General features: G+C 40.1%; 1 protein-coding gene across 7 annotated transcripts in view; it reads left to right on the plus strand.

Annotated features, from left to right (window-relative positions):
* The first annotated feature begins 9,923 nt into the window (after positions 1–9,923).
* The window catches only part of celf2 (cugbp, Elav-like family member 2), a 492,311-nt gene continuing 482,517 nt past the window's right edge, over positions 9,924–19,717 (plus strand). For all 7 annotated transcript variants that reach the window (XM_046072690.1, XM_046072689.1, XM_046072691.1 and 4 more), the window contains exon 1: positions 9,924–10,253. The gene's annotated coding sequence lies outside the window, so the exon portion shown is untranslated. The remainder of the gene's footprint in view (positions 10,254–19,717) is intronic.

Consider the following 19,717-nt stretch of genomic DNA (forward strand, 5'->3'; position numbering starts at 1 on the left):
CTATGTAAATCAATAGCTTGAAGGCCTCATAATGCACACAAGAAACAACAACCAAGAAAAATATGCTCTGTCACTACAAAAAATCAATCCACAGTTAATGAGAATGCAAATATGGCACATAGCAAGATGAAAGCACCATAAAAAGCAGAATTAGCAGCCAGAAAGCACCAAGACACCTGAGACACAACAGAAAGCAGCAACCTAGAGACAGGACATGAACAACATAAATGTTAGCAAAAGCAGCTCCTACCCTGCTGAAGTGAAGCATCCATCTCTGGCATCTCTGAGATTTTTGGTGATCCAAACTGCCAGCATCAAGAAAGGGTTCTCTGATATGACAAAGAGCCAGCACACACTTCCTGAAGCAACATGTAAGACTGTTGGTGACAGGCTGGCTAACCATCTAGCTAGTTTAAATGCTACATGAACATCAGTTTCTCTAGCACAAAGTTTTTCCCGCAAAAAAACAGAGTTACTCATTACTTTAGCAGGGTTCATGGACAGGTTGGCATGATGGCTGGGCAAAACAGTGAGCAGGGCGTGGACAGGTTAAATAGCCCGCCTTTTAGTGCACTGGGGTGCGTTTGATATGTTGCAGCCAGTAGAGTTTGTCATGTGACTTAAGTAACACACTCCATTCAGAATTCTCATCTATTCTGTTTATTACTGAAGCTGCTGAATACCAATATTCACTCTTGAGGACACAGATAAAGTGGCACAACTCACTCATTCAGTATTCCCATCATTCCCGTTTTGTCCATGACAACATTTAAACAATAAACAGAGGAGCCATTTACTAAAGCAATGTTTGTTCTATTTAACAAATGAATAAAAAATAAGAACTATACATGTGATAGAAACGGATGGTGTTATGTTGCACACTGTAATTCTAATATTTTGGCATTTCCAAGGACTAAAGATAGAGAGCGCCAAATGTTGTACAAATTTGTCAGTTGGGGCTATATTAAAAAATTCACTTGAAACAGACATTGCATTGTGGGATTTTTAGCTAAACATTAGCTTGTGCTGTGAGATGTCTTGGTGGCTTAGTGGTTATGATGCATGGCCTACTGTGTGCCATATCTCGCATGCCATATCTCTCGATATCCTTGTAGCTCAATTGTCACCATCAAATAAAAACTAAATGCCAGATGAACTATATAGAATAAAGATTGTGTGCACGTTAGCTAATGTGATATCAGCCTCCTCTGCAGTATGTTGCAAGTGTGGTGTATAACATATGTGCATTTGACCATTACAGTTTAAAATAACACTCTAGCAGCTGGACAGATCGCAGCATTATTGTTCGGACACCACACAAGCATTTTCTACATGGAATTTGTAAAATGCTTGCATTGGAGCTGGTTTTGTGAAAAAAAAACATGAAACATCCATCATATGTGAGGTAGATGACTTCAGTCCTGGAAATCAGTCCTTTAACTAACCATAATATTCCTAATTTCCCTACATTAGACATCTTTTTATGCTAAATGTCTGTCTCAACTGTGCTCTGTTGCAGTGACTGAATGGCTCCTGTTGATTGCGTTAGTTGTGTTCCATTGCTAGGCTGTGGTAGATGCAAGTTGTGTCAGTGGTTGCGGTTGCTTTGGTGGCATCTGTCCTGGCAGTGGCTCTCTGATTGATAGGCCTGAGCACAGAGGGGCAGTGGGAGATGAAGAGAGGTCTGATAGCGGGCCGCTAGATACTCCCTGATTCACTGTGTGTCAGATACTGATAACACCGCGACTCAGGGAGAGAAAGGCAGAGAGAGTCTGTGAGGGAAGTAAGAAGAGAAATAAGGGCATACATGAATACTTGGAAGAAGAGGGAAGAGGGAGGAAAAAGAGATGCTTTAGATGTCACGTCAGTGGAGTAGAGTGTGGAGTATGGGATTGTGGTCGGTACCTTATTTCATCACACTGACAAATCGAGGTGTGAGTCCCATTGCTCTTGACTTCACGTTGTCATGCGGACAAGCCTCCTCACAACATGATCTTCCTCCTTCGTCTCTCCTTTTCGACTCTCCATTGCTCTTTCTCATCTATTTTTCCTCTCTGTCTCTCCAAGTGTGTGTACGTGTGTGTCCTTGTCCTGGTTTTTATTAATAACTATCTGTGGGAGATGAAATAAAGGCGGTGTGTTTTTTATGTGGTTGGCGTGGTCACAGTGCTGTCATTGTAATGTATGTCTTCCGATAGCACTTTGAGGGGAAAAAATGGAGTGCACCTTCCTCTCCTCTTTCTGCAGCTTCAGTGTATCAATAGCATCACTCTTCTCCCCCCCACCCCCCCACCCCCTTCTTTCTCTCTCTCTTCTGTCGCAATCTATCCACTTTCCCATTTTTTTTTCACAGATGCCCCGACCTTATCTATCCATTTTATCTCCCTCCAGTTTTCGGCGCCATTTCTCCTCTTCTTCGCCTGTCGCTCATCCTGGTGTCACCAGGTTTTCTGTCGCCGGGGGAGGAAGGCAAAAGGTTTCAGGAGGGAGCCATCTTAGTCAGGAGGTCACTGATGACACACACGTGCACACATACGTGCTGTACAGCGCACCTGATGGTCACAAGTCATTTAGTTTTCAAAATAGATAAACATTTTTGAGGCAAACCTGTCCATCACACTCATCCTACTCAGACATCTGATAGATGCTGAGAATGCTTGTGGTAGCATTCCACAACTGAAAACCATAGCAGAGGGTGTCACATGCTCCTCGTCCACACGTAACACCTGCAAGTACAATGTGGTTTTAACCTTGTGACATCTTATGTGTGTCATCAGCTCAAACTCTGTGTGACCCTGTCTGAATGAGGTGTCTGCACCAGTGTGCGTCTTTGCACCTGACATATATAATATGCATCATGTGCAGAGTTTAGTTTAAGCCTGTTTTCATTTAGATTCAATTTCATTGTGCTTTCATATGATTTTCTTTTGCACCAGTGAAACCAACAAAGAAAAGGTCTGAAGCCACTTGAAATAGATTTGGAAGGAAATTTGATGGATTATTTTATGGAGCAATAAAGGAATAAGCCACCACTTTTCAGCACAAACACACCTCAGTGTCTCAAAGTTTATAGCCATGGGAGATGGTGAACCAAGTCAGAGTCTAGTGGAAAAAACTCAAATCAATATAGATATACTGTTAGAAGTATAAACCAAAGCTGCCAGAGAGGAGGACAGGAGATAAAAGACATAAAATAGCATGTTTTTAATGCTAGATAAACATTACTGTATCTTATATGAGATCAGTCATGTTGACCCTTGTCTCAGCTGTTTCATTATCAACATTATATAGTGACATTGATGTTTTTTTTTAATTTCATCTGGACTCTGCAGAGGGAATATTAGTTTAAAGCACAAAGACTAAATGACATATTTTCAGGATTTAGTTTCAGGTTGGTTATCCTAAAGAGGATTCAACAGTGGAGATTATTGAACCAGTAAAACTCACAGATGTGGAGGAATTGTCCTTTTTCTCTTTATTTTCTACCTGACATCGAAGTTCTCTGTGTCAACATTGAGTTTGAATGCCTCACATAGCTTCTCTTATCTATCAGCAGAAAGAAAAAGCAGCTCGGTGGTTTGTCATAGTACCGAAGACTCTGTTGAAATTACATCTAATGACCAACCAGCTCAGATTATGATTTTATATTTATCATTCAAGAACCATTGTGCAGAGCTTAACTGCTGTCTGGACTTATAATATGCCACCAAAATGTGCCTTCTTAAAGATTCGACTTTGGTAATCATTATATGAATTGAGTTACACACAGGGGATTTCAGGATGTGCATTCAACTCCTGCTTTAAACCACTTAATATCCTTACCACTTAAAGTGTACCACAGGTCCACTGCTGAGTAGATCAGTGCACCACTAAACTGGGATTGTGTTTATGTAGTGTATGTGATTTTATTGATATGATCCAGCTTGTTTTATTAGATTTGTAACGTATTATTGATCAATTCTATATTGGATATCTATGGGAGGACTTTAACTTTACATCTAGGTTAAAACTGAGTAATATTTGTTTGAATTATGACAGTTTTTTAGACATCTAAATTGCACATAACTGCTGTTTCAAAAACTATTTCAACATGCTTTTCACTCAAAGATAGTATTTGAAAATTTACTGAAAAGACAGTAATACATGACCCAGACGTCTAAAACAATTTCACATCTTAACCACATTTAGTCTGATTTTAAACTGCACATCTCGACCATCTATATCTTTTGTTCTGCATATCCCCACATACGTGGGTTGTAGTGTCTTGTGGTCTCTATGAGGTTATGGTTTCATTCACAAAAAAATCCCAAAGTAGATTTTGAATTTGGCCACTGGCACCCTCAATCCAAGAAGTACTGGTTGCAGCTTTCAATAACTCATTTAAAGTTAATCTTGCTAACAACAATTTGTTATAAACTCCATAAAAGTGGAGATCTCCCAGTGGAGGACCAGTTTGGCAGGTGAGGGTAAGATCAGTATAGCGGTCTACTGGTGGAGGTTGAAGACTGGAGGATGTGCTCTGTGTTTAGCATCGATCAGCAGGAGATGGAGGTCTGACTCCCAGCCCGGTGTTGTGTTGGTGTGCCCTAATTGATGTAATGAATGTGATTAGGTGCTATCTGAGGGATCACAGAGCCTGGCCTTTTCCCTTATCTCTCAATGCTTCCTGGGCTACAGAGTGGACCAATAATGCATCAGAATGGGGGGAGATGGACTGACTTCAGCCTAAAGATGCAGGAGTTACGAGACTCATACATCACAGTCACATACATCAGCACCGTGGAAATGGAAACAGATGATTACACATGTGGCTTATTCATGAAGGTGGAAAGAAAGTCATTCATATGCATTTTCAGTGATGGACTTTCCGTTTGAGAAAATCTTGGCTGTATCAAAGATAAAACTGCTGTATTTTGCTCTGTGTTACAAGTTCAGATGTAGGCTACTTCATCAATAATTATATCCAGGTCTCTTATATTAGTTGACTTGGATCACTTGTGTCAGTCAACTAGTTGGCTGGGGAGCAGAGGAGAGGAGGCAGACTGAACAGAGTGCAGTATTCAACAGTGCAACACTGCCATCTTGTGGTGGAATGGAGTCTTGCAGTGGGGCACTGCATAGGATTTCACTATTAAAGAGTCTTCATCCTTAGAGGATTAACGTTTGACCGCTGACTTGATGAATGCAGGGATTTAGGAAGTCAGTGGCTTCATCAAGGGCATCATCTAGCCATCCTCCATGAAGATGTGTCCGTTGGAAATGCTGGGTGAGCCTCTCAAAATGACACACTCAAGCAATAAAAGTGCAGCCAGGGACACCTTATTAACATGTAAAGTTAAATAAAGAAAATCAAAATGTATCACCAGGAAGTTGCCCCTGAACAGTGGACAATTTTCAGTGATATCCACGTTACGGTCCTCACCTCAACATATGATGGAGAATTGTAAAACAATGCTATAGCATGTGAAAAATGTAAATACAGACTTTAACTTTCATTTACCTGTACATCCTGTTTAAAGTAATTTAAAAAACAACACGATTGAGCAATGAAATATGTAAATACAATGAGGTAAGATACAAAAGTCAGAATTTTTATAAAACTTTCTTGACAGCGATGGAGGACGACAATCACTGGCCAGTATCTGGTATTTAATAAAAGGTCAACATTGGTCTGTTAGTGAATCTATAAACTGGGCATACATTTGATTAAAATTTTGTGCCACTCGCCTTTTTATCAGTCTAACACAAGCACATTATCAGCACATAGAATACAAACAAAAGCACATAGAATAAGCCTGTGTTCCAGTTTATTAGTCTTATCATACGTGTTTTTATATACATTTCACAACCGTGATGTCCGTTATCCTGAATAGGGTTGAAAAGAAATAGGAAGGATGGATGGATCATTCTGCTGTATGTACGTATTCTCCATGAAATGCTGTTGAACAGCCTAAGAGCCTCATTAATAAAAATGGCTTCATTTTAACTTAAATTTCAATTCCATCTCAAAATAAGCTTTCTGATTATGTGGGGGCACCTGGTTGATACAGTTACACAGTTTCCATTAATGAATTAATTAGACACATCCACTGAGAATCTGAACACAAAAGTTAGCCCCTCATTTCTACAAACCATGTTCATCCAATGAGTGTAATTGCAATTGTATTTAAACTCAGCCATGCTATGTACTCCACATATTGCCCTGGCTGGCTGTACTCCTGTTGCTGAGACTGTCAAGTTAATTAAGTGTATAAACAATGATGAAACTGTGGTCACCAACTTAAAGTTAGAAGAGTGTTCTGTTGGCCTCCAGCCATTATACAGTGAGCAATTGAAACTTATAACCTTATATTTTATGAAGAAAATACGAATACAATAAGTGTCTAAATCACATTCAATAGCTAATTGCATCAAATAAGATTTGTAGCATTTGAACTCATTCATTGAGAAATACACACTTAATATTTTTAGTTATCAGGTGAATACTGCCCCTCTCTGGACTCCTCAATGATGTTGCTCTTTTCTTCACACTATATCCTAAAGAGGGCAGTGTGACACAACAAATACACTTCTCTGCATTAATCCTTGTTCTTCCCTCCTACAGATGAAGTGCATTATTGCATGTAAGATTCAATAAGATTTAACCTTTCTTTTGTCAATGTATAACCGAATCCAAGTTGTCTTTAAAGCCTCATTGAAAGTATTTTACCCATTTAAAAATAACACACTGGAATGAAACCACTCAAAGCTGTGAGCCTGTGAACATACAACATGGATGATAAGTGTCCTACATCCTCAGATTCTCGATCACGTGTAATTTCCCCGTGCTCAAGTCAATCAACTCAGGCTGTTTGAGCGATATTGGTGATTACAGCTTTCATGAAAATTGATCACAAGCCACCACGCCATGTGGTGATGCTATTAATTACAGCAAATGCTGCAGAGCTTTCACATCATCAGGGGCCGCTGCCAATCATTAAAATAACTGTGTGCTATTAGTGTAATGGTGAAGGTTTGTATGTCTCTCAGAATTCAATTCAATAAAGCTTTATTTTTCCCTGGAGGGCAATTCTGGTGCAGCATAAAAAACACAACGGAGAAAGGTACTGTACATCAACAACAACACCAACATCAACCAACACTAAGCTTTCAAGCTCTCTTTCCTGAACTGAGGAGTAGTTCATGCCACGTAAGAAATTCTGGATCTGATACAACATGCCAGATTTTCAGTCTATTAAGGACAGAAAAACAGAATAGGACAAAAACTTAAGACTCACTTTAAACTGTTGTAGAGGCAATGAAAAACAAACTGTACTAAATACAATAAACTTCTAATTTCATATGAGCTCATATGAAAGGCCTCATTAATTGTTGATGTATTACATTGATAAAGCATTTGTTTATTTAAACAGGAAAATGAAGATTTGCAGCCAACAGAGGATAGAGCTGCAGGAATAATACCGGATGAGAAAAACACATAATATTAATTAGAATATTTACGTTAAATGTTTCAAAGCTAATAGATTAATTGGCAGTTAATCTCCCAATACTATGTAAATAGATTTTAATCTAAATTATTTGAATAATATTTCAAGATGGGTATAGGTGTTAAAATGTTAGCCTGGCTCCTTGGAAGCCAGACTCAGATTATTCTGGACTGAGTCTGGTCATGCAATGCCAAATTAAAAGAGGTAGTTTCTGATAAACAACACATAACCAAGCCTTTACTGAATATAAAACAAGTTATGGGAGGTTATACTGCCTTATAAATTGGCCTTTATTTGACTTTACAACAGCCATTTTGATGAGCCTGTCGTGTCTGCTTGTCGTAATGTTGTGTCTTTATTTTTCTTATTTGCTTTTACTTCCTTTGGTCATTCTAACCTTGTCATTGCAGATCTGCCATTCCTCCCCTGTCCACCAGCTGCCACTGCTGAGTTTATAGCTCCTTTGTTTGTCTACCACTTGAGGTCAGCTAATTGACTCTTGCCTGCCCTGCCTTTTGGATTTGTTTGCAGGGTTTCATGGCCTTGCCTTAAAAGATGAACAGGAAAAAGGCATTAACCACAGGCGCTCCATGGTTTTTAAGATAAAAGAAAAGCTAGGGATATCAAAATGTTGCATTTAAAATATTAGTTTTGGAGGGAATTATGAGGAACTGATTTTTAAAAGGATATTGTCACGGTTTAAGATGACTCCATACCTCAGTCATGTGGTATAGATGTATAAATAACTTTGACTAAATAAAGCTTTTCTACATTACAGTAGAAAACCTTGCTTTCCGATATACTGTATTTATCAAGTCCCCTTTATGGAGGAGGGAAGATTCTTGGCTAATGGAGAGATAAATTAATCCACAAAAGCAGACAGGTGAAAGACGTAAGAGAGCCGGTGCTGGCAACAATGTGTCTGCCTGGATGTCTGGAGGTTTCACCTTTCTGTGAAAGATTATCAGGAGCGTCATGAGTAATACTTTTGAAAGCCTGAGTAGAGTCTTGAAGTTTCATTTGCATAATCAACTTAATTCATGACCTGTAATGATCCATAATGATAATAATAATGGTCATCTTCTCCTGACCACATTTCATCACGTTCATTGCCTTGACATTATTATTGCTTTAAAAGCTCTACAAAACAATTGTTTTATTAGTTAAACATGCAGCAATTTATTACATGTGCTTCTAAAATGAAGCAAAATAAACATGCAATCATAGTTTTAATACTGGAATTCCTACTGTAGATTGGACACAATATGACCCTTTGACAGGGCTTGTGATGCAGCACGAGAAACGACGGAAAAGGACTTCCATTAATGAGGCAGGGTGAGAGATGGGATGAGGCTGAAAGAGGAAAGTATCAATGAGCTGGATGGAGAGAGCAGATGAATGCTGGATGGCAAGCTGTTGATAGACACCTAGACAAGTAGTTGTCCAGTCTCTGTGCAGCCATAACAAGCTGTGGAGCCTCACCTTCCCAACCTCCCTCACCCCCAACCCCTCCGTTCCAGTTCCCCTTTGGCCTCGACTGGGCCTGCTGTCTGGGGCCTGGGTGCCTGAAATCCTGGTAATAACGATAGCATTGATCGCTGTGCCTGGGATAGCCAATTATAGCTTCCATAGCATCTAATGAGGAGCAATCGCTCTGGTGGCAATTACTGCAGGTGTATAGCACCCCGAAACTGAGATGGAGAGCTGCAGACGCAAGGATATTTCAAGTGAGGCAAATAAAGAGTGCTGCTGTTACTACTGCACTTAGGCCGTAAGTTAAACGTGCAATGAGTGCAATTAATGTAAAACATTGTCATTAGTTTGACTCTTTATGTTTTAGGTGTAAGTGAGTGTACTCGCAGCATTTTAAGTCAGTGCTGATATCAAAGTGTGTTAGGTTGATTAAGGCATCTTTTTAAATACTCAAAATTATTTTTCAGAGTTGTTTGGGTGTTACTCAAACATTTCTTCAGTGGAAAGGAAAGATGTTTCTAAATAGTCCATTGAAATGTGGCCAGTGGTAAAATTACATCATGTACACATCAGCAGTAGGACTAGTAGTTATTCTCACCTTATATTTATATTTTTTTGTTCTTTGATCTTATTTTACCTCTCTCTCTCTTAATTGTTAGAATAGATTAGAATAACATAGAATAAAATCTTATTGTCTTTAGCTTACCACAGCATAAAAAGGGACAGCATATAACATTAACTTAGGCTACATGATGTTAGGCCATATTAATAATAGCCTACCGTCCAAAGAAGTGTGATAAAAGTGGTTTTTAATCAGCTTGCTGGTAAAAAGTAGCCTTAAATGAGATGTTCATTTCAAATGAGGCTCTTGCTCTCTGTCCAAACCTCCAGTGCGTTGCTACAGTCACGTGACAGACGTTACTTGCTGTAACAGACATGAAACGCACCCTTGGGACGAGGCTTAATTAAGTCAATAGTCAAATGCCCACTTTTTTGGTCTAGCACGGGGGGGGTCTGACTTTGTAATGTTTTTGTTTTGCTAACATTAGTGAAAATACTCAGTGCTAGCTATACTGTTATGTAGTGTGTCATAGACTAAGTTAGGAAAGTTAAAGTCACTTCAGGAGGGATTTGTGGAGGAGTGTTCTGCACCTGCCTCACCGGCCTCAAACATGAACTAACGTTACAGGCCGGCTGCTGGAGTTTCTTGTCCTGCTGTTGGCTAATATAACTCGGGAACAGTGGACCTGAATCTTCCCAAAGGATATATTCCCAATTCTTCACTTGACAAAGGTAAGAGCTGCTTTTTTTTGCTAGCATGTGTGCTGTGCGTGTTAGTTGGGGTTTGGAAATGTTTGCAAGATCTGAGGCTACCTGTATGCTAATGGCTCTGTTGTGTTTTGTTGCTGTCACCTTGCGAGGGTTTCATGTTCATTTATTGTAATGGAGGAGCTTTTTCCTGAGCTGTTTCTTCTTGGAGGTGAAATACTGTAGGTTGGAGTTGGTTTTACAGCATGTTTTTGATGTTTTGCCTTTTGATTTAGTGCAATTTCTGGTTAATATAATATTGTATCGTCTTTTTGGATGTAAACTGCTGTTTTGTTTCACCTTAAGTCACATTTCACATTTTCTTTACACATTTCATGTTCAGCTAAGTGCAACAATTAATAACTCCATCCTAGCTATGGGGCTGTTGTTCTGCAGTTTATACTGCAGCCTCACTCACTTGCAACCCGACTAGTAACGCACTGATCATTTGCTGCTCTTCAGTGCTACACTAACATTGTATTACAGGAGATTGTCTGCTTGAAGCCATGCCTTTTTGTGATTTTAATATAAATAATTAGCAGCTGCTTAGGTGACATGTCTTGAGGTACTGCTGCAGGTGCTCACTTAAGTATATTCCCCTTGTGGTATATCAGAAAGATGAACATGTATGATGCCTGGACCCTGGACCCTGGCACCCACCCAGCAGATTCATGACAGATAGCTCTTTGCTTTAGGGAAGGATGTTTATTATTTCCACTCTTCAATTACTGGGGGGGAGTGATGAGGTCGAAGCCTACATGCCACATATCTGCTCTGAACAATAAATTTACTTATGTGAGTTGGTGGACTAAATGGAAGAAAGCATTTTGCGTTTGCCCCAGGCAGTACTTTTCTCAGGCTGTGTGCATTTGTAGAAGCTGTGGCAGTGGTTTCTGTTAAAGGTCCATCAATGAAAGCAAAGGATATGGATTTACATTGTGCGAGAGGATGGTCCACCTTATGGGCTCAAAAGTCTAGGCTTGGATTGTAATTCCCCAAGTAGTGCCTCTAGAATACCTTTGCTATATGGGTCTTGTGAGGCATTATTTGTTCTCCACTAGGACACATGCACTGCACTGGACACACTGAGCCATTGTTGTGTCTGGTCCTTCATTTCCAACAAATGTCTTAGATCAGGCCATTATTGTGCTGATATCATGTGGTCTGTAGTTATGTTTACTACTTGAGAGAAGGCACAGTATCCCTTCAGCTTACACATTTACATATAAGGTGGGGAGTCAGAATTGCAGAAAGAATGCAGACCAGAACAACACCACAAACTACAGTTTCAAAAGTGAATCGAATCCACAACTCGACAAAAACTTATTGCAGCAAGCTTTGAATTATAGTTTTGGAATGAAATCCATTATAGGGTGTTCTTATTATTTTGTCCACCCCACCTGTACAAACGCACATTATAGCAGAAAGGTGGGGTGCTGGCATTAAAAGGCTTTGTTAGAAGAGCAAAATGCCTGTCATCCTTTACATTCTGCTCATTCATTCTCTCCTTTCTGGTTTTGGGAGCTGACTGGAGATCTAACCATGCCTCTGTCTTTGTGATCTGTGTGCCTGTTTAGATGTCTGACTTTCAGAAACTATTCCTTTTACTCTCCCGCTTTATATTTTTTTGTCTGGTGTGTACAGATCTTCTATCATCTTTCCCCTTTTCACTTGCTGTGTCTTTGCCACTGTGTAGCCTAACTTTAATATCTGGGTTTTGAACAAGGACAGAGGCAGCAGCTCAGTGACAGTGAGACATGGGGGAGCAACACAAACACCCTTCAAAGCTCCTTTTTTTTTTTTTATGTAAGCGAGGGATAAGAGAGACCCAGCACATAGACACAGCCATGAGTGTCTGTCTGAGGCTTTGGCGTGAACATGGGAAAGGAGGCTGTGAGCATGTAGCTTTCATTAGACTAAACCCACAAACACGCACACGTACACACACGTAGACGTTGTTAGCTAAGAGGGAGCGAGGTGTGGAGTGGGGCGGAGGGGTTACAAGATAATCAACACTCCCTCTCCACCGTAAACCCACACAATAAAGACTTGACATCAATATGCCAGTGCATTCATCACCACAATAGTGCCTGGCACAGAAGGGGGCAAAGGCCTCCACAGTACATCCGCACTGATTAAACCTGTGTGTGTGTGTGTGTGTGTGTGTGTGTGTGTGTGTTTGTGTGTTCTCTGAAATGTAGCGGTAAGTTTGCCTACTTTTAATTGGCAGACAAAACTTTCTCTGTTTTAGGCTGGAGTGCATGATTAGGTGTCCCAATGTAAGAAAATAATGGACTTCTCTGCCGTGTGTATTATTTTCTATAATGGGACTCATCAGAATGCATTATGCTGTTTAGGGTTGGGCTGATAGAAGATGCCATCATCCATCTGTGATGGCTGACAGATATCACGAGGCATCGTAATGTTAATGATTTTTAACCGAGTGAAGTCTGTGCGAGTGAACGCATGAACATAAGACCACCGCTACACCGTCCGATGGAAATTTTGTAGACATCGCCCTACGCTAATGCTGTTGATACCATGGTCACCTATTGAAGGATCAAAACAGCTGAAGTCAAATTTACTGTTTGAGATGTTTAGCCTCTTACACTAATTTGGGAACACTGATTATTGGATTGACCATTTTTGACGTGTTCTGATTATAGTTTTGTTTTTGCATAACTGCTGCATCACAGTGAATTATCCCATACATACCATCTGACGGCTATCGAAACATAAGCATTGCCTATTCATATAGTATATTAGACAAATGCACATCTCAAATGAAAACCTTGTATTGACACAATCTTTGTCAACTTTGGTATAAACTGTACTTTACCACTCTAACAAGTGGGAAAAGTTGTTTCCTAGTAACAGCTGAGGAGTCTTCCAGGCAGCTGAGGCAACAACGTCAAAGCTGTGCGGTTATCTAAAAATAAACCAGACCCTCAGCCAATCAGAAGTATTCTCAGCGGACACATAAACCGTGTAGAATGTAGGTAGCATGAAACTAATCTAAGCTGACTTATAATAGCATATTTTACTGGGCAAAGATGTATTGACAGCACATAACAAGCAAAACTTGAACAGGAAGCAAGAGAACGGCAGGATGATGACTATGCAGCACAGAGCTTCATTAACCTCTGAATAAGCTTTGTGTTCACGTTATTGAATTGCTGACTGTTTTAACAAATGTTTATCAAAAAGACACAGTGAAGCACCCCCCTACCTTTAGGTTTCACAATGGGGGGAAAAAAAGATTTTCATTCATACGTCAGAACATAGCAATGATGATTATGCTCTTATGTGCATTACAGGTGTTAGTTGTATATGTAACTTCCAACTTGCAACTATTTCATGTAAATAGAAGGCCTTAGGACCGCAGTATACCATTACCAAACCTATGTTTGTCTAGCAGTTTTACCTTGCAAGAGCTTACAAGGGATTACAGTAATATTGCTTTGTGCTCCTGCCTCTTCGTTGGTCACGTTAGCGGCATTGTTTGTCTAATTAAATCCCTCACATTTGTTCTTCTCAACCTTTCGCCCTCCCACAGAAGATCAGCAACACATCCTCAGTGACGTGAAGTGGCACTTTGAAGCCATTTGTTCATAATTTATTTTTTTTACACAGGAAAAGTATTTTGCTTGGATGGAGGAGCGATTTATTGGATAAACCTGTAATGAAGCGTTTCATAGTTCTGTCAAACACAACACTGAACAGAGTAAAGCCGTCTTTTACCTTTAGATGGCAGCAGCATGCCACTGTATCATACAGGAAGAATCAGAGACACAGAGAATCTGATTGATGTCTGGAGGAAAGCTATGAGCGAAAAACAAAGAGGGACAGTTAGAGCTCATTATTTCTTTGATTCTTTAATCTTCCTCATGTCTTTATCCAAATCGTTGTTATTGGTAATAGGCTGTCTCTTCCATTGTGGGAGGAAAAATCCTTAATAAGACAAAAAAAAACATTCCCAAACTCGAGCTGATTTGCTCGTCACATTGTCTGAGTTTGATGTCTCTTCCATGTAATTGAACTTGATGAATGCTGGCGTTGTTTTCCCGCGAACATGCTTTGTCCTTTCAACCCCATCTGACGGATCTGGGCCGGTCGGTTATTTTCAGAACACAGTTCGGTACCTGTCTGTCTGTCGAAGAGTTAAGGTTTGAATTGTCAATTATATGTAGTCATGAGAAAGTATTTTTTTCCCTGTGGGTGCTGCTGCATTCTGTTAAGTCTCCGCCTAAATAAGATGCTGATGGTCGGTGTTAAAACATTCATAAAAGATGATATTTTACAACAAGAATTTCCGCAGATGCACGTGTTCCAATTCAGCATTTTAATTTTTAACTCGGAAGCAGGTTGAATATTGTAATAAAGATTCTTTGGAAAATGCTTTTAACTTTACATTGATTCATTCAGCTGAAGTTTTATCCAAAGCGACTTACAATTGCTAGGGGTTAAGTGTCTTGCTCAGGGACACATTGGTGGATGGGTCACAGTGGGGGATTGAACCCGGCTCCCTCACACCAAAGGCATGTGTCTTATCCATTACGCCATCACCACCATGCTTTAAAACTTAGGTTAGATTTTCAGAAAAAGAGCAAGCTCTTCATGACATTGTGTCAACTCACATTTTGTGTCATGGCCATAGCCAAGATTTTGCAAACACTGTAAATTCAACCGGCGCAACTGCACACTGCAAAAAAAAACACTCCAACCAAAAAAAGCTCAGTAAATTTAAACTGTTTAGAGCTTAAATAACTAGACACAAAATGTACTGGCAACTATTTGTTGTTAAATGTTAAAAGCTAAATATCTGAACAGTTTTGAACAGATGATCAGACAAAACAAACAATGTGAAGATGTCACTGTGGGATCTGGAAAATTGTGGTCTGCATTTTAAACTTTTTTTTTTTAACTCATACTTTATTTATAGATGAACATTTAAGTTATCCAATCGAGAAAACTACTGGGAAATGAATCAATGTTGAAAGTGATCTGTGACCCTGACCCTCAAAGAATTCTCCACACTGCCAGGGAGATAATTCTGGTGGAGTAATACAAAATCCAATGCAATAGTAGCTACAGTTCTGATACGTTTTCTTTGTTGATGCCATCTGTCTTGTAAGCATCTATTGAGTACTGAAATGTTTTTTTGTTTTGATCAAGTTAGCTATATGACATGGGGTCAACTGAGATGGTCACCTGAAATGTGCTGTTACACAGAGCAGCAGGTCTATAGGAACTAGTTACTAGTTTTGTGGTGTTTGGCGCACAGTGATCGAATGAAAAGTTTAGATGACCAAACTGTGGACACTCCACCTACACCTCCCCGAGAGAAAGAAAGGGAGAGAGCGGGAGAAAAAGGGAGGGAGAAACACCTATGAACTTAATTACCCAATGAATAATTAATGTTTGATTGCAGCATTCCCCCAGGCTGTCAACACGAGATAATTTATCATAAGATTATAATTTATCACTAATTGCTTTGGCAAGAGGTTTATGATTAGAATAATTTGCTTATTAAATGCACAAATTTTATTAAGCAGCAAACTTTTGTGTAAAGTACGTATCGATTTAGCTGCGCCCACGCCGTCAGAAAGAGTACCATTAAATTGCGTTTAATCGAGTTACACATTCGGGATTAAAAATAGTTGTTTGCTCAGTCATAATGCAGTCCTGTTTTCCATAATTTAGTTAAACAAAACAGGTGATTATTCTAATGCAGTGAGATGCATACGACCCAGGGAGCAATTTTAGCACAGAGAGGTGCCTCAATATCCTCAAAGCCAAGAAAAGCATCCTCAAGACTTAAGCTCCTCTGTGAATCCTGTTTACTCCTCTAAGCTGTAATGCCTATTTAGATGAGGAGAATTTGAATTGTTTGTCTCCAGCATAATGAATGTTTGTTGTCTAGCATGGAAATCTTTGTGGAGTAGTCACAGTATCTTAGCTGCGGGCAGGACAGGTGGTTTGTGCTTGGTGACTTTCTACAGGTCATCCACACTTATATATGTGTCAGTGCGTCAGAGTGTTTGACTTTACCAACTTCAGTACGCATTTATTCCGTTCATTTTTGCAAAAATTGTTGAACTACCTGTCACAAAAACTGCATAATTTGATGGGGGCCAACATTTGACAATATATTCCTGACACAGGCAAACTGTACTAGCGACAGGAACGATGATCACACGTCAAACCTCACCGTCAGGGAAAGACGGACAGCAATAGTTGCTGAAGATCCCAAAATTACAGCCTTAAAAAACACTACAGATTGATTCAAACCCTCTGAGACAGAGTTTCAATGAAAATTATATGTTGTGAGTGTCACACAAATCATATTTGTGGTAAGGCTGCCATTTACATTTAGAAAGTACTTGTATCCAAAGCCTGAACACAAAGATGGATAACCTGGTGAAAGGGGCACAAAACAGCCAGCTGTTAAACATAGCGGTGGATTTGCTGTGTAATGGCAGCATCTACTGGGAGTCACTGGGTATTGAAAAATTGCATTGTTGTAAAAGAGGCAAGGAATATCAGGCCAAGCAGTAGTTGCTCCCAGGCTGGCTGATAGCGAGCACCCGGGGGTCCACGGAGGTCCAAATACTAAACACAGTTACAGGTGCTTTTTGTGTCTTAGCCCTGCCCAGTGAACATTTCCTCCTGCCTATTTTTAGCTTTAACCTTAGTTTTATTTCTTCACAGCCTTTAGTGTACACAACACTGATGTAAAAAGCTAAATATGCAGATTCTGTATAATCAACCCTCAGATCAAACTTAGATCCAGCGATAAACCAGTCGCAACAGTTTTACCGACAGGAAACCTTCGTAAATCTTTATGATGTGGTGATATTTATATATTTAGATTAGAGTTACAGAAGAGTTGCGTCATATGTTTATGTTTTCAACGCTTCCTTCTTTACCATAATAGACTGATGTAATGACAGAATATCTGGTCCAGTCACATTTTAGCATCTTTGAACTTTTTTACTCATTCAAAGCACAGAGGGAGAATAAAAACCACATTTGGTCTTGTTAAACAATACATATGGTTGTTTTTGATGAGTGTTATCCATAAGAATTTTCTCAGACAAAATTATTACTGACACACACATGCACACACATACTGTGTCTTGGCATTTAGAGGGAGGAGAGGAGTGGAGTGGGCTGCTGGAAGCGATGTGTGTTCCTCGTCCTGCTGTCCAATCAATGTGAGAGGACAGGAAAGGAACGGCTGAGGGCCAGTATAATACTTTGTAACACTCTCACCTCGCAGTGCGCACACGTCACTAAACGTTACACTCAGCACACGCAGACCTCCAGGTTTTGTCTCACTGGCTGGGAAAAGAATGGTGTGTGTGTCTATCAGTGCAGCTGCAAGGTGCTCTTATCAGCCTCCTGAGGAAGTTGGACAGATATCAGTTCTGGTGGCAAAGCCATGGACAACATATGGCACTGATAGTGCTCATTGTGACACACATGCTCTCACGTTGACTCAAACACACACACAGTAGGAGACACCCTGTATTAAAGGGTTTGGCAGCCGTGTTGAAACTGTCAGACAGCCAATCAGGGGATCGATGACAGCCGTGACTCGCCCAATGACCCACGCTGTTATCTCTGCTGGCCATCCTCCTGTCTCTCCCCTCATTTCTATGTCTCCCTGCACTTTCCATTCTCTTTTCTTGCCTTTCCCTGCCTCCCCCTAACACCGACACTTCTTTACTTCGTCAATCGGTGAAAACTTACCCCTCTTTCTCTTTCTTTCTTCAGCTTGAACCTACCCCTCCCTCCTGTACTGGCAGTCTGATTTTTCTGGTCTAATGAACCTGGGGGGTCTCAGGGCAGCCTCCGCTGGGTTGATTAGGATCCTCATTAAAGAGAGGACCAGACCAGACTCTCCTCCCTCCCCCCCCTTCTCTGTCCATCTCCCATCTCTCCCTTTCCCTCCCCTTTCCCCTCCCTCCACCCTGCCCTGTCACACAGAGTGGCATTTTTAATTACCGCTGCTCATCATAAAAGGAAGACCCATTATAGATGTCAGTGTGAGAGTGTATGTGTGTGTTTGTGTCCGTCCTCTCCTTTTTCTTTCTTCACTGATCTATTGTAATGAACTCAGTGTGTGGTGTACACTCCATGGGAAGGCACATCATGAAAACAGACATCACCGGCCAGCTAGCTGGCATTTTTAACACACTGGATACACAAATAAACACAACAGTCTTTAATGTTCGATTTAGACTCACTTTCATGCTTCCAGAAGGCGGTAATGAGCAAAAAAAAACAACTTGTTTAGAAAAAAGGTCCGGAAGAAAAAAGAGAGAGCGGGGCAGACATTGGAAGAACAGACTACAGAGCACACAAAAAATAAATGAGCTAGTTTAAGAAAGTTTAAGGGTAACGAAGAAGAATAGAAAGATGCAGTTGTGGAAAGAAAAGCCTGGAAGGAGGAGGAGAGGAGAGTAAGATGGAGGAGGGCAGGGTTATGTCTGGGTTTTTGCTGTTGTGTTCAACGACGGGATCAGATCAGCGCTGCTCCAGAGGATGCTCGGGGCCAAAAACTAAATCTGATTATGTCGCCTGAGAAGACTAATCTCTCTTGAATCTGTCTTTGTCTAATTCCAAAAACAATACTGTAATCTGTGTGTGTGTGTGTGTGTGTGTGCACATGTTCTTACTAGGCTCATACACTTGGATTGACTGACGCTGGATTTTCTTGATTTCCTAACTTGAACAGTGAGAGAAAATGAAAGCTGTAAAAATATATAAGAAAATAAATACAGTCACTAATACCCTTTTTACACCAAAATCAACAAGTATATGCAGGCGATATAGGCGATTGAATCCTTTGCCATTACCAGTAGACGAGTTTGACTTTGATAGGTGAGTAAACGGTACTTTCAGTTGACACACAAGCTATGGTCATGGTTGGAAGGAGAAGTTAACTTGAATTTCCACTCCACTTAAAAATGTGTTTAACCTGTATGTTTGACCTTCGCTTTACAGAATGATTTATGTACACTGTGAGTTTTACACTAGAAAGCTGTTTAACATCCACCTGCTGAAGGGAGAAAGTTGACTTTAAGATCTGAATACGATTGTGACATTACAACTACTTTGGAAGCCATTTGTGTTTGAGTATGCATTGAAGTAGGTGACATCTTGTGCATTTGCATTTTCATAGATTCGGGATTTGTCTGTGAGGGAGACTAGAAAGAGGATATGTAGTTGTACTGATTTATCACGGGCAACTGAACCTTTTTGTTGTTTTAAACCATATCAAACAAATTTTTCCAAGCCGATTATTTTTATAAGTCGTAAAACATGTCTTGGGGGGTGGAGGAGATCTTTTAACATTTGTCATATTAATCAGTGAAATGTGCCAAATGCCAATGTTGGTCAAGTTAGAACAAGCTGCGTAGCTGCATCATTCTCATCTATGC

This window comes from Micropterus dolomieu, linkage group LG16, assembly GCF_021292245.1.
Source record: "Micropterus dolomieu isolate WLL.071019.BEF.003 ecotype Adirondacks linkage group LG16, ASM2129224v1, whole genome shotgun sequence".
NCBI lineage: Eukaryota > Metazoa > Chordata > Actinopteri > Centrarchiformes > Centrarchidae > Micropterus > Micropterus dolomieu.